The sequence below is a fragment of the Cyphomyrmex costatus genome, unplaced genomic scaffold, assembly GCF_001594065.2.
Source record: "Cyphomyrmex costatus isolate MS0001 unplaced genomic scaffold, Ccosl1.0 scaffold640, whole genome shotgun sequence".
NCBI lineage: Eukaryota > Metazoa > Arthropoda > Insecta > Hymenoptera > Formicidae > Cyphomyrmex > Cyphomyrmex costatus.
Window position 1 is genome coordinate 155408 of NW_017280201.1, and position 15940 is coordinate 171347.

The 15940-nt window shown below is 34.3% G+C and overlaps 1 protein-coding gene across 2 annotated transcripts in view; it reads right to left on the reverse strand.

The window, feature by feature from the left end:
- The window catches only part of LOC108779928 (nephrin), a 320256-nt gene that overhangs the window by 144543 nt on the left and 159773 nt on the right, over positions 1 to 15940 (reverse strand). The gene's annotated exons all lie outside the window — the stretch shown is intronic.

Genomic DNA, 15940 nt, shown 5'->3' on the forward strand with positions numbered 1-15940 from the left:
TCAAATTCTGAGACAATATTTCTTGCAATAAGTTTTTTATAGTATTTTAAAATACTATTTTAGTAATAATTTATTGGCAATACATTGATTAAACGTCAGGGATTATTGAGTCAATATTGTGCCAATAATTCTGCTATTAGGGTAGTAGCATTATTATCAAATTGATGTTTAATTTAATTAGTGAGATTATTATTTCAGTTTGTAATAGTGATCAACGCATATAGTTTATATACTGAAAGATATATTTTTCAATTTACATAAAAATATTATTAAGTATTCAACTTTAACTGTATTTGGTACTTTTTTACGAAGTGTAAAATCTTCATGTAAATTAAACTTCAAGTTTTGATATTGTAAAATTATAATTTAAGATGCTTATGATTAATAAATTAATCCTTAACTATATAGTTATAAAAACTACACTTACATTTTAAAACGTCCTTTTTGAAGTATACAATAAAGCAAGTAAAATTCCGCCTTACGATTTATTTCATTATACGGTAAATTAAATGGTATAAAAGAAGATGTTACCATACAGTTTTTTATCTGGAATGTTTTTTTGTAAATGATATATTTTGAAAATATTTGCCTATTAAGTTTAAAATGAATCACTTTGTATATGTAGACACATATCATTTTTGATTAATTGTGAGTATAATTCTGCGTAAGAGGCTTCGCGCATACCTTAGCCAACTACAATAAGCGGAATAAAACTCAGCGAGAAAGGAAAAAAAAGGGAGGAAATGAAGCAGCGACAATAGCAGCAGCTTTTACTTGACTGGCGTCGCGTCGCCAGGCTCTCTTTTTCCCTTTCATTGCCAACCCGATGCATCCGCGATACAACCGAGGTAAATGCAAACAAGTCGACGAGAGTCTCATCCCAATATGTCGCCCGGATGTCGGATGGGAATTGCCTTCGGCTATTGTCGTGACGACGTCGACGACGACGATGCCGATCGACGGTATACGCTCCATTCGTTCGTGCTTCCTCTTCCTTTCGGGAAAGTGCAGCGAACACGGAAAAAGATCGCGTTCGCGCGAGGACGGGCTTTCGCGGTAGGGAAAACTCGATAAACGACCTCGATAAGATCCGTCTTCGACACATGGCGAAATATTCTGATTCGGTTTACTCGGCTTCGTGACGACACGTGCAACCCACCCTCGCGTGATCTCGATCGCAGTCGCACTGTGCGACTGCAAGCAATGCAAGCTACGCAGAGATTGACATCGTATATATCCTTGAGGCGATCGCACGAAATCGAGGCTTCGTGAGGATTTTTATGTAGATAGCCCGAATCACACTACACTTTGTTCTCGAGCAAGGTACGGTGCCATCATGTTGCCGGCGTTACTTGTTTTTTCATATCGTCGACGATCATATTCGAACTGTATCCGAAATACATGGCGATATTTTTGAAACGTATTTTATGAGCACAAACAAAGTCGGTATTGTTGATCTGCGTTCAAAGATATGACACAAGATAAAATAAAAAATATGTAATAAACAATATAAATATAGGACGAATTTGAGTCTTATACAAACAGCAGTGCATAAATACATATATATTGCCAAGACACTTTCGTTAGAGGCAGACAATTTTGTTTATCTTTAATTTAGAACATACGAATTTTCTTTTAATTACTATGCACATATATCGTCTTGTCATAGATGCAATACACTACATCTATGATAAGACGTGCATGGTATATCTAACCTAATTTTAATTACTTGTAATTTTCATAAAATAAATATATTGTAATTATCTTTTTCGAAATATGTTAGACGTTAAGGAATACAACAAAATGTATCTTTATAAAAAAGTTATAAGCAATAAAATAAACGAACTTTTCGAAAAAAACTATTTTGGAAAAAACCATGTTGCTGTATTGATATCACTGAGTATGTAAAATAAAACAATGCAAAAAATGTAAAAAAAATAATGGTTAATTATATTTTTATTTTTCTAATTGTAAGTTAAATTTTAGTTTCTATGGGAAAAAGAGTTAGATCGCATTAATTAGAATTCTAATTAAAAATGGACAAATCAGAATTTTTAGATCGAATCTATTAAATTCTAATTGAAATAATCAGAATTCTAATTGATACGATCAAAATCTTCTGGTGAATTTACTTTTAATAAGAAATTTTTTTCAGAATTGCAATTTTCTAATACAATAGTCAAATTTAACAAAAAGAAAGGTACAAAGATTTTATTGCAGAACATACATAATTAAGATCAATTCGATTTTAATTACAGATTAATTATTATTAGTTGTATATAAAAAGATAATGCCCCATCACGATTAAATTAGTGACGCGGAAAGAATTCAATAATTATTGTCCAAATAATTGCTGTTTCCGATACGATCGGCAAGAATCGATATGCTGAAGAGCAGAAACTTCGCCGGAAGTGGGAAGAAGCGTTTCGTTCCCACGGGATTCCATAGACGGACGTCGTAATCTCGACAGAGATTACATGAGGGCGGTGCAAGACGACGCTTTAGTGGCGCTAATACCCAGCATTCACGGCCTTTTATAGAGGCGTTTATCCGTCGGAAAGATATCCCGTCTTCTCCCAAAGCGCGAATTTTCCCCATCTTCGAACCCGTCGACCATTGTTACGTTGACAATTGACTCGCTTGCGAGAGAAAAAGCCATAAGGTGTGTTCAATGTTTCACCAACGAGTATTGTGCGCGTCTAATACGTAACGAACCCTTTTATTACTTCTATGAACTTTTATGGAGGAATACCTATGAATATTATCATATCTGCAATCTTTACTACAATTCGTTTATCTGCACTAAATGTTTTGTTCTATGTGAACTAAAATTTTGTTGTAACAACCATGTTTGATTAAAAAGTACTAAATAAAAAACTATAATTTTGTGTGATCTAAACTTTTTAGTTAATATAATCAAATATTTACAAAGCAAAAACTGTATTTTGTAGAAGCAAGTAAATTTTTTTATTCTACAAACCAAGTATTTAGTTATTGTTAAAAAATGCCACAACTAACAGTTTGGCTGAAAATACTAAATTTTATTTGCACAGTTTTTTTACAGAGATTTCTGTCGAGATATCTAATGTTGCAAAAAAATGATTAAATTAGTTTCATTACCTCGAAAGTAAAATAATTTTTATGCGAATAATGATAAATTTACAATTTAATTAAACATAATGCATAAAAAGTTTTTTAATATGTTAGCTGTCTTAATTTTTTATTATAACATTATTCTATAAAAAAAAATTTATAAAACTGATTAAATACATTTTTGATATATTATTCTTTGTATAACTTTTTAATATATCTTACTAATACACTTAATCTAAAATTGATTAAGTATTGTATATTATGCAGTAAGTATTATGATTTTTTGCCAATTATTATAGCGATTAATATCGGATCATATTTTATATACATTTCATATAATGTTTCGGTCGGTATTATACATAAAATCATATTAGTGCTAATTAGTAATAACTTCACGTTAGCTTTCCACGGTTAATTACAGAATAAATCGCCGTCATGGGGATTAATCTCATGAATATTTAAACGATCGTTAGTAGGATATGACATCATTACACATATTATTATCTAAAATTCTAAAATATATGTGTATATATATATAATATATATACATAATATAACGTAATAAACCGGTACAAGCCACCTGTCCAAAAACACCCTACCGAAGTTATTGACAGAGCGGAAGTAGCAATACGTACTGCGTGAAGAGCTTTTCCCCATGTTTATGGCACCCTAGTGAGAATTGCTCATTAATCTTCCCGCACGCGATTCACCCTCCGGTCGGAGTTTTACATATTTATTACGTGTGGTTGGGAAACGGCTGTTTTGGTATTCGACCCGTTACGTTGTCGAGCTCGCACGGCATCGGAACACCGCTAAAATCCGTCCAAAGTCGTACAAAGCGCTTCGTACAAAGCCAGCTCGTGTGGCATAACCCGGGACGATTTCCATCTCTCTTTCTCTCGCCCTTCTCGCTTCATAGCTCACGCGAATATGATTTGCGGTATTCACGTGTCTTTCTCGAGAGGAAGAGGGATGGCTGAACCATCGTGTGGCTCACGTAGGTGGTGGGTAAGCCGGTCGGTCCGCACCCGCGAATTCCGTTCGACGTTTCCCTCAGAATTTTGCGAAGTAGAGCGGTAAAGTGAGACGGCGGTAACATATGCGGACCTCGGTATCGCTCACGGAAACTTTTACTGAAATTCTCCGCTGTGCAGAGAACCAACGGAATACGCCGCTGTCTTGTCCGTACGACCGGTTATAAATGGGAGACACGAGGTGGTGCACCTGAAAAGTCGACGCTTGCTAGCTTCTTCTAAGGATCGTGTTTCGCTGTGTTGCTTCTCTTTTTCTTTCTTCCTTTTATGGGCCACTGCAAACACGGTCGAGCATTGCGCCGAATGTCTACCGTGATTTTCCGGAACACCATTCACAGAACAAGAGTGTTAGAAAGTATCAGAGTGTCAGTCCCGTCGCTCAGTTAGCCACAACTACGAACATTTATTTTTATTCAACTAACGTATTCTACATCAAACGAAGTTTTTTTCGTTAAAATGAATCAAATCCAATTTAAACTTCACAACAAAATTAAAAATATAATCCCGAGTTTTTTCAATAAATTGCTACTATATGCTTAATATTCATTCAGGGTTGTCACAATTCCTCATCCTAAAATTCCATGATCCTTCTCTGATTTCTAGACAAAATCTCATAATTTTCCTTGATGCTTTCAATAATATTCTGCAATTTTTTTGTAATTTTATCCTGGTTTAGAAACCGTCAAATATTTTATTGTGAGGATAATTTAATATAATCATCAAAGTGAATTATTAACGTTGCTGATACTATTTGCATTTAATTGTTAAGTAGTATTTCAAAATTGCGCAGATGAAATGTACGCATATTAAACTTCTTTAAAGCCAAGAAATTTTATTTTCTAAAATATGCAAAATTCCTTTTATCCATGATTTTCCTGATTTCCAGTTTTGTGGCTGCAACTATTGGAAATATGATTGTAGAAGGCATTTGACAATCAACAGGCCGCTGTTCCATCTTAGGAACTCGGAAAGATTTTTTTGCTCAAAGAATTGAAAAGAATTTATCCGGTGGGCGCACAAATCTGCCGCGTCTGTAATACGAGGGTCAACGTCAGGAAACGAGATGGGGATCGATGAGCGAGCTTCCGGCCCACGGGACTGAAAATCTCACTGGACGCGCGCGGCGCGTTTCCAACGACAACGTGTAAACCGTTCGGCCGGCAACACAATGGCGAGCCGGAGGTCCGACGGAGCGAGGAAAATATATTGCTAATAGGGTTTGCAACACGGCCCGTTAGTCGAGAGTAATGCCTTACCACGGGGTGGCACACGTTAAGCTCGTTTAACGAACCATCCCGCTCTTCGTCCCCCCCCCCTCCCACCTCGCTCTTTCTCTTTCTCTCTTTCATTTCCACCACCCTCATCTTTCGCCTTTTTTCGCCCTTCTACTCTCCCGCGTTCGTGCTTCGTGGACGTCGATTAGATTTATGGACTTCCATCGTGTGTCACGCGTTCGCCCTCTCGTCGCCGTGCTCTCGTTCGTCGAGGGATTTCATCTTGCAGCCGCGATAACCGCACGTGACCGTTTCGAGTCTCTCGATTAGAGAGGTATTCTTCTTCGCAAATCGAATAGAACGGATTGCCCGTCGCTTTCATGCGACTTTAGTGAGTTATTACCTTTTGATGCACTTCGAGAGCGAAGTAATCGCGAAAAAGCTACATATAATTTTATCACAAACGTTATTTTAAAAATAATTCTCATTGTTATGTCTATGCTATCTCTTATAATTTTTACATTTATCTATTACTGCATAAATTATCCCGTATATAATTTTAAACAAAATAAATAATGCATTATTATGGAAAAATATAATATACAAAGTATTCTTTCTGTCTCTATCTATCTACTTCTCTCTCTTTCAACGTCCGTACGAATGAATATGTGCGAGCGTGCATACAGATCATAAAACTCTATAGAAGTGGATTCTATCGAGCACCTTGAGTCCCGTCTCACGTTCGACAGATGTCCGGGTGACTCTTCGAAGTGATAACGTCCTGCTCTGCTCCTTATTTCATCGACTACGTACGTCGTCCTGGCGGCAAGGATATTTGATCCCGCATATGTTACGCGCAACATTGGATGCGCAAAGTGTGAAGCTATATCTAATATGTCTTACGAACTACATTTTCCTTAGCACATAGTTTCCATAAAGAAACTGAGAAATTTCTCGGAATATGAATAGCAGAAATGATTAAAATTTAAACATCATTAACCACAATATATTTCCCGCTTAAAGCACTGTTAAGTTCATGTCAAATTATATCCAATTTGAGTTATTTTTAAATCAAAGAATTGCAAATACTATAAAAGCCAATACTGGATGCTCCAAGTTATTTTTAATCCTTCCTCGTCAATGCTCTTACTCAATATATCTAATTAAGTTAATTTAATTAAAAAACAATGGAATTATTTAATTTTACTAAAAACAATATAATTTGACTTAAAAAGTTTATGATTTTCTAAGCGCATATGTTAATCTAAATACTGTTTACTTTGAAACTAAACAATACAGAAATAGATTAATTTGATATGGTTGTTTTTTTAACTTTTTTGCATCAAAATAACACACTTTTACACTTGAAAGTTATAAATAATAAAATATTATTTAACTCTTAAGAAATATTGTTGAAAGTTGATCTTTTAACATTTAAATTTGATTTTTTAACAGTGAATGTTTTTGCGCCAAGTTATTTATTACATAAACGAGTTTAGAGAGATATTGATTTACCAAGATTTTTTATTTTCTTTTATGCTTAGGTATATCGAGTTACTCTTTGCATCAAGATAATAATTTAATTAATAAAAATTCAACTAGTATATTTCAAAATAGTTTATATAATTTTCAGATTTAAACTTTCTATGTTATATCATATTTCTGTATTAAACTTCACTCAATATTTCAATATTCAAGTAAAATTAAATAAACTAGAAGTAAAAATGAGAGAAAAATAGACACAGAGAGAATATCCGTAATCTAAAGTCTAAACTAGTTCACTATTGTGTTAACTAATATATAAATCAATCATTTATAATAAACGTCTCGATTAGAGGCACTTGTTCACTCTTGACGTTCTACTTTTGTAAACGCTTGTGAACTCTGATGAACTCTTATGAAAAGGCCACTTTCTCCAGTATATTCATGCAGAATCTAGGTAACGCGAGACGTGCTTGATCCGAGACACCTCGTATACAACACTACGTGCGTTCATAACAGGTAAGTGTGCGTTTATATGTATATGTATCAGATACACGTATCTATACAGATGCAACCCGGAGATGCACCTATCTTCCTAGCCATGAGCCGGATGCACCATTTGCGGGATATTCTCCGACGCTATCGGTGCGGGACGTGCTCAGGCGTGCATCCTTTCTGTCGTTACCTCTTTATGAGCACGCCTGCTATGGATTCAAAGCTCCGTCCATCTCCTACAAGCTGCAAGACTAGTCAGCGCGCGCGCTGACAATTATTATAACTCAACCGTCAGTGCACCGCTTTTCTTTTTTCTTCCTCTCGTTTGACGTGTCGCTTATCCGTACCGACAGCCGTGATTACCTCAATCCTGGCCAAATAAGGACACTCTCTTCCTTTCGTGGTTCAAGCTTACTGATGCTGACAATGCCTTACTGATGAGTCCAGTAGTGGAAACCGGGACGAAACGCCAACTTTGTGATATTCTTCGCAATCTTATTTTTCACAGATTTTAATTTATCATTAATTTAACATTACATCGTTAAAATTTTAATATACTATGTCTTTCAACATATTATTAAGATCCAATAAAATGCTAAGCATCAAATTGTTAGATTGCTTGTCAATTTAACTAATTGTAAGTGATATTACTGCGGTAGTAAGTATGTATGTGTCAATGCTGAAAAACTGTCAGCGCCGCGATTTATGGGGAGACTATGCAGTATATAAAATTCACACAATTATAATAAGCACTGTGATCCAGCTTTGACCGTTATTGGCTTTCTTCTTGTTTATTATTGTTTTTTAATATTTAATATTATTTAGAAATATATTAATTAGAAACAAATTCATTTTTTAATTTGAGATTTTATTATCAACATAATTAATGATTGTAATAAGATATATCTCATTAAAAAAGACAGAAATTATATTCACTGGCTTTCGTTGGTACAGGAATCCAGGACAAATTTGAAAAGTATGATTTGTCGCTTCTGTGAATGCGACAGAAATGCACAATGTAACACGTGGTTCGATATAGACTATGGCGAAAAAGTAATGTAACATCGCCCGAGTATTAGTGCATTACTAACGGTATTATCCTGGGAAAATTATTGCCAGAGCGAGGTAATACCTGCCATATTTCAGGCATTACGAATATTGCAATATGGCTACCGTATTTTAAGAGCGATAGTTTTATCGCTCGACGTTATGATACTCGGTCCGCCGCGTCTATCCTTTTTTTACGCTATTCGATGTGCATCGATTAAATATTGCAAGCTTGAACGACGAGCAGCAGCCTAACGGAGAGACATTTTCCGGTATCAAGTGTCATGCCACAAATTTGTCCTGTTCGAATAATGTCTTTAAAAATACTTAACACACGTTTAATTATGGACAGCTTACAAAGCATCGTTAATAATTTTTTGAATAAATCGCAAATTCTGTTTAAATCTGAAAATTACGACACGAATATTAAACAAACATTCTTGGTACTCCATTATATTTCTCGTAGTAATATAGTAGATTATTATTACATAAATTTAAAGATCGTTATATAGATACGAAAAATTATAATTTTTTATTCATCCGAGTTTTTACATTTTTACTTTAAAAGAGAATATATAATTTCTGATACAATTTATATGTAAGATATTCCGCGAGACGAGAGATCAATATTTCTTGTTCGGAATAACCACTTCGCGATCTCTCAGAGTATTGAATTTTCCTAACGAGACATTCTAACGAGACTACACGTATAACTTCAACATTATTTTGATGTCACATCAGAAGGGAGTGTCAAGGAATCATTTATCATCACGTTATGGCGCAACGGATGTAAAATGTCTGTTTGAGGCAACCCGCTGACGATCGATGAGACATACTTTTGTACATATTTATAACATGTGTGAAGTAAAATATTGTACCTTACATCTTATTTGACAAGCAGAAAGAGAACATGTAGGCAAGTGAATCAACTTGATCCAGAAAAGTAATAGAATAATACACAATATAGAATCAATAGTTGTCGTGCGTCATTGATTACGTTTACACGGCACCTTTAATCGGATTTAATATCTGTATAGTTATGAGATTAACCAATCATAGCTATTTATTCCTCTGAAAAAATAGAATAACTGCGATTGGCCAGTTTCTAAGTATATTAAACTTGATTAAGGGTGTTCGTGTAAACATATAGTCAATGAGAGTTATTATTCATAAATTTTCCTTAATCTCCATCATGTGGAAACAAAGTCGTTAAGTCGACGATACTCAATCCGAAACAATTTTATGAAATACCACGAAAAGTAAAAAAATAATACTGTTTTTTCATTATATACAATTATTGTTCCAAAAAAGTTCATTTATCATTGTAATTACACACAGAAAAATTGATAAGAAAAGTACTTAGTTTGGTTATTTTTAACAAAAAATATTACACTCGATTTTATTAGCAATTTTTTCTTCTTGGGAGGAAAATATAAAGAATACATTTTCGAGTAAAATAAATATCAAAAATAAACTTTTTCTCGCGTCTTTTTATCACAAATTCCACAAACGTAATTGTAAGAGGAAAAAGAAGATGAAAAAGAAGAAATAATACTATGGTAATAAAATGCATGCATTTAAAGAATACAAAAGCATTCGTGGTGCCGCTGAATGTGATCGTTCGCTCGAAAGGCGGAAAATATCCAAGCGATTCGGACTTATTGAATTCTTGCAGCGGGTTGCATTCTCTTATACGCGTGTAGGTGCACACGATGCTGGCGCGAATACTACGTGTGTACCTTCTGAATTATGGACCGCCGAACACGCCTCCCCCTCCTCTCTCACTCTCTCTCTGACTCACATGCACACACATTTACACAATATGATAGTAACGGTCCGTGTCCACAGTCACCGTGCGGTTGACGGGCTGCGTGACCTGAGTATCGGACTAAGGCTATGTAACGATTACCGTTAAAAATTTAGAAAAATTCCTACGACGCCGTCACAGTTGCCGCAGAGCCAATGGTATTTTCATGCGGGCGCACCAGTGACGGCAACATCCCTGTTCCATCGTATTTTCAACCCGCACACGTACCCCTTTGTATGAGCGTGCCTGCGGTATTCTGGCTACCGCGTCGACCTCCCGTTTTGCTGTGAAAAATCTCGCGGCTCGTTGAGAGCCGTCGATATGGGGAAACGATCGGATATTTCTTTCGCAATGCAAACGAATCCAACTGTGGTATTTGCGAACCAGTATTTGAGAAAAGGAGAGGTTGAGAGAAGAAAAGGAAGATTTATTAAAGGCACTGGAGAGTCTCATTTCCAGTACAATAAGTCGTTTCTGCATGGAAGGATTATTGTACGTTAAAATTATTGCATTGAAAGAACGATTTTGTTGAAGTATTTAAAAATTTATTAGCTAGATGCAGATTTGAAAATAAATTTGTTGGACTATTAAATAAAATAGTTACTAGACTATCAATTTGATGTTGCAATTTTTTATGATTTTAATGATAACTAACTAAATGTTGAAACTGCGCTAAGATTACGAAAGACAATTTGAAAAGTAACTTGTTATTATTACTGATTATTGGCTAAAAAAAAGTAATAAATAACTTGTAATCAACGAATTACTTTTTCTGTTAGAAGTAACGAACAAAAATGGCTGGTTACAAATAAAAAATCACAGTTTTTAGTAATGAGTGACTTTTTTAATCTGTTGCAAGTAACGTCTGACCTTTCCAGATCAGGTGTTATCATTATCGTTATCAAAAAAACTAAATGTTATTATTAAATTATTATTACAACAAAGTAACAACATTAATAGTTCTATAAAATTACAATATTTTCAGATCTATATCTAGCTAAATTTTTAGATACTTCAGCAATACTATTCTTTTCGTGTAATAACTGCATAAGAAACTGGTAGAATTGCATAAGATAATATCTAAGGTAAATTAGAGTCTGATGAACAGAAAATTGTAAAATATGTTTTACGAAATGTATATCTAATACTTCATCTACAATCATCTGCAGTAAGATAAATTAAAGAAATTGTTCCGCCGAATTTCATTCGCTGAAGTTCGAGAGCGTGGCGATGCCGGAACGAGAAACGATATTTCTCGCGACGGTAGAATTCCACCAGCGCTTCTCATTATTTATTAACGGACAACGAGAGTATGCTGCAGCTTGATATTTTTATCACGGAAGCGTTTCATAAAGCACGCGCCGTCGTAGTTCACCGGCGACGGAATTAAAGCACGCTCTCGTCGCAAATTGATGCAACCCCGAAACGCGCACGCCGACAATGCGGGACATTGTTGAACGAAGCCGCGTATCCCGTAGGATTTACCGACGAGATCCCTGTTTAATAAAAGCGCGCCTGGTTCTTCTCTCGTCCCTATTTATAAACGTTATTAAAACATCTCACAAAACTCGTGAGATAGAAAATAATTGGCCAACATACAGATGTATGTATTGAATATAAATTTTTGTTTTTCCCGCTTTCTCTATCATCATCCCTCTGTACGCCATAAATTTTACCATCCAATTTCTACTCTTTTATTTATGGAAGTCATAAAAAGGGATTCACAACGAGCATTTATTAACTAACGTATAATAATAAAATCGACTTTTCTTCACCGTTCGTTCCTTCGCATCCATTCGGGAGGATCCACAGGCCTGTTTATTTCCAGAAGTGGCCACTTATCCAGCCACTTGATCTCTCTCACCGAGAGTCGAGAAGGCTACTGCTTTCTATCTCGGTATCGTAAATCCTTCTCGACCTGAAGAAACTCTCTATCACGGAGAGAGGGAGAGCTTCTCCTGATCCTTACTTCTTCATTGTACAGCCATTAAAATTTTTTACGTGGTAGAAATTGTCGATAATACAGCGTAATTGACGTAATTGTAAAGTGAATAAAAGAAGAACGCAGACCAGTTTAAGTAAAATGAAAGATTTGCAGAAAATATTAGAAAGATATCTATACCTTTAATCACGACAATATTATCTGAATTGAAATAATCAAATATAATAGAAGTTATCATCACGTCATTAAGTATTCATATAGTTTTACTTTAAGTATATATTATCCATAGTCGTTAATTTCATCAATATTCATATGAAATGTGCTGCTAATCTAAAGTATCGTATCGTAATTATATTGTCATTCAAACTTTAGTTCAGAGTTTACGTTCATTACAGCAGATATATACGTGCAAAATATACATGTATTGAATACTTCCAAGTTATTATCACTTCGTGGACTGATTTCAAGTTATTATCATAGCGCAAGTTATAGATAAATGTAAAAAATCTTGAATATATGATAATGTGTTTTACAATACTTATACTATCATAAAAGTTACAGTATTTGTTTCGTCATGAGAATGTATTTACATAAATTAATTTAACTTAAAACACATATCACGTATTTGAAAGAACAACTTTTTCTAGATTAAAGTTAATTTTGATCGATTATGCTATCGGATAAGAGGAGTGACTGTCGAATGAGAACTTCCAGAATCTTCGTATAAAGTTTAAGTAACTAAAAGTTTCCACCAAATAACAAATTGGCTGGTCTGACAAGTACGTTGATCAACATCTTAGAATATCAATCTAAACCGTATTTCCGAGAAATTTCAGATTGAATAAATCTTCTCATTATAATTTATAAATACGTAGATATTATTAATACAATATGTAGGAATATAAAATAGTACATAAAAAATTTTGTGCACATGTTTTTATCGAAAATGACAACAACGCGCATTTACCGTCATTTAAATAATAAAGAATTAATGAAGATAAAAAGGCCTTTTTTTTAAGTTAAGTTATAAACTAATATATAATAGTTCATTGAGGTCTCTTTACCTTCATTATTTCTTTATTAAGAGATCAATTATCTCAATTAATCAGAAGACACGGTAGTGTCTCGGCGCTAAAACAATTTACTATACTCGAAAAAATATATTATTATATTTTATTTCCTTTGCCACTCAAAGATTATATTTTTAGTCAAATTATATGAGCAAAAACAACTAATTGCATTAAAGGAGATACGGAAAATAAGAGGATTGGAAAAAATTGGATCAAGTCTCCAGAAGTAAAAGTCTTAATTAGCGGAAGGTAAATTATGGTATTCTGTTTGACTGTCTCGCATGCTTCAGCCTTTTATGAATGCACTCGATAACAAAATGTCAAAGAACAAGCATTAATTTCTCAGAGTAGCGATCCGAACGAAGTTATTAGTTTCACGATTGCTTGAAAGAGCTTCCTCATCTAACGAGAAGAAGAAACGGTTTCACGTCGATAGCTACTCAAAGATGATTTCCATGTTACTGATAAATATGTACCTATATATCGGATCTGTATATTAATATATATATTAATAATTCTCGTCATGTCGCGTAGTTATCGGATTTACAGTTACCAAGTAGACACGCGTGCTCTTTTTATCTTAAACATCACAGACATCGCAATAATAGTAAATGCTCGCGGAGATCATAGACATATATCTTTCCCATTACTATACTTTTGCGATGGGACCAATGCGAACTTTCGTGACCATCGATTGGCGCGCCAGTGACACGTAATGGCGAATAAAACGAACGAATAAACGATAAATCGGCGAGAGATAAGAGTGTGCGTTTCCATTCCCGTCGTTTTCCATCCCGATCAACTTCCCACCCGCAGTTGCGAATTCCTACCACTTGCAACGAGTTCACCAGAAAAAGTTTTCCGGTTTGAATTGCGGTTTTTATTCCGCACGAGCGATTCCGCGATAGCGCTCGTCCGACTTTGAACTGTCGTATTTTCCTTCAGTAATTACTCCAGAAAAATTCATCCTAAAATGCTGACAAGACACTTCGTGACTTTTGTTCAATCGATGAACGCAATCCCTCGATAATGTCCATCAAATTTCTTTATCGAGTGCCGTTTCGTCGAGTTTAATAGCATGTGTGATTTTTTTGTACAAGTCAAAGTCTGTCAATGCGCTGCAGAATTTTTACGTGTGATTTCGGGTATAATCGTTAGTTAAAAGCTATTTTCTTTTTCATTAATTAATAATAAAACCGGTTTGACTGTAATAAAAAATTATCGCCAAAGACAATTCTTTTTATTAATTAATCCCCAAGTGGAAACAGAATACCATAAACCAGCATTGACTCCTGACAAAGTACCGATTATGTACTGAAAAACGGATTTCGTTTTTCAGTACTAGTTCTATATTGGCCAGTATTAAATAAACATTATGGTACTCTTCCAGCGTGTGAATCGGTATTGAATAATAATATCGAGCTAGTATATTATTAGTAGATTTTTGGTATGATATCTGTACAGAAAATAATAAAGAAATGTCTTTACATATCAGTACAGGAACAGTATATTGCCGATATATCATCGATATCATATTCGTACTGAAATTGACAGAAGAAGTATGTCAAGCGACAATACCGAACCACTACATTGCTGGTAGATTTTCAGTACCGCATCTAAATTGAAATTGTCAAAAGTAACTTATCGGGTATCAGCATTGAAACGGTACATTGCAAACGGATTATCTGTGCCATATTTGTATAGAAATTAGCAAAAGGAACATGTCAAGCCACTGTACCGAACCAGTACATTGCCGGTAGATTTTCAGTACCGCATCTATATTGAAATTGTCAAAAGTAACGTATCGGGTGTCAGCATTGAAACGGTAAATTGCCAGCGGATTATCTGTGCCATATTTGTATAGAAATTGGTGAATTAAACTCGTCCTTTGTCTCCTAGTAACCAAAATTTTATTAAACGAACTATAATCGCTGAATTACATGTATAAAAGTCAATGATTTTCCTATTTCGATAATCAGGTAAATTTTTTTAAATAATATATAATAATTAAGGTGCTCATTATTGTATTATATATTATTAATAATTATTTTAAATTATATTGAATAATTTTATTTTTAATCATGATTTTTTTTCAATTATTTTTACAGTTAACCTAAAACATCTCATGCTTTTGACTGTGAAAAACGTATCTGTTACGATTGATTTATATTTACTGTGATAAATTTATTTTAATATAAGAGAAGTAGTACGGATTTTTTATACAATACTAGTACTGTGTGTGTTATAATATTATTAATACAGAATCAGTACTGGTACTACTTATTGTGAGAAGTCAGCATCCCTAAATGTGAATTTTGATAAAATCATTATTGCATTCGTTTATCCACTCATTATTTTCGTTTGACCACCCTATTATTATTATATTTTTCATAATAATGAAAAATAATCACTTGGGGGAACTACAACTTTTTTTTTATATAACTTTTTTTTGGAGGTTGGACAAATGAAAATAACGGGTGGACAAACGTGGACAAACAGTGGACAAACGAATGCAAAAATGATTTTACCAAAATTCGCATTTAGGGGTGCCGACTTCTCAGAGCAGCTCTTAGAAGTCAGCATCCCTAAATGTGAATTTTGATAAAATCATTAATGCATTCGTTTGTCCACTGTTTGTCCACGTTTGTCCACCCGTTATTTTCATTTGTCCACCCTCCAAAAAAAATTTATACAAAAAAAAAGTTGTAGTACCCCCAAGTGATTATTTTTCATTATTATGAAAAATATAATAATAA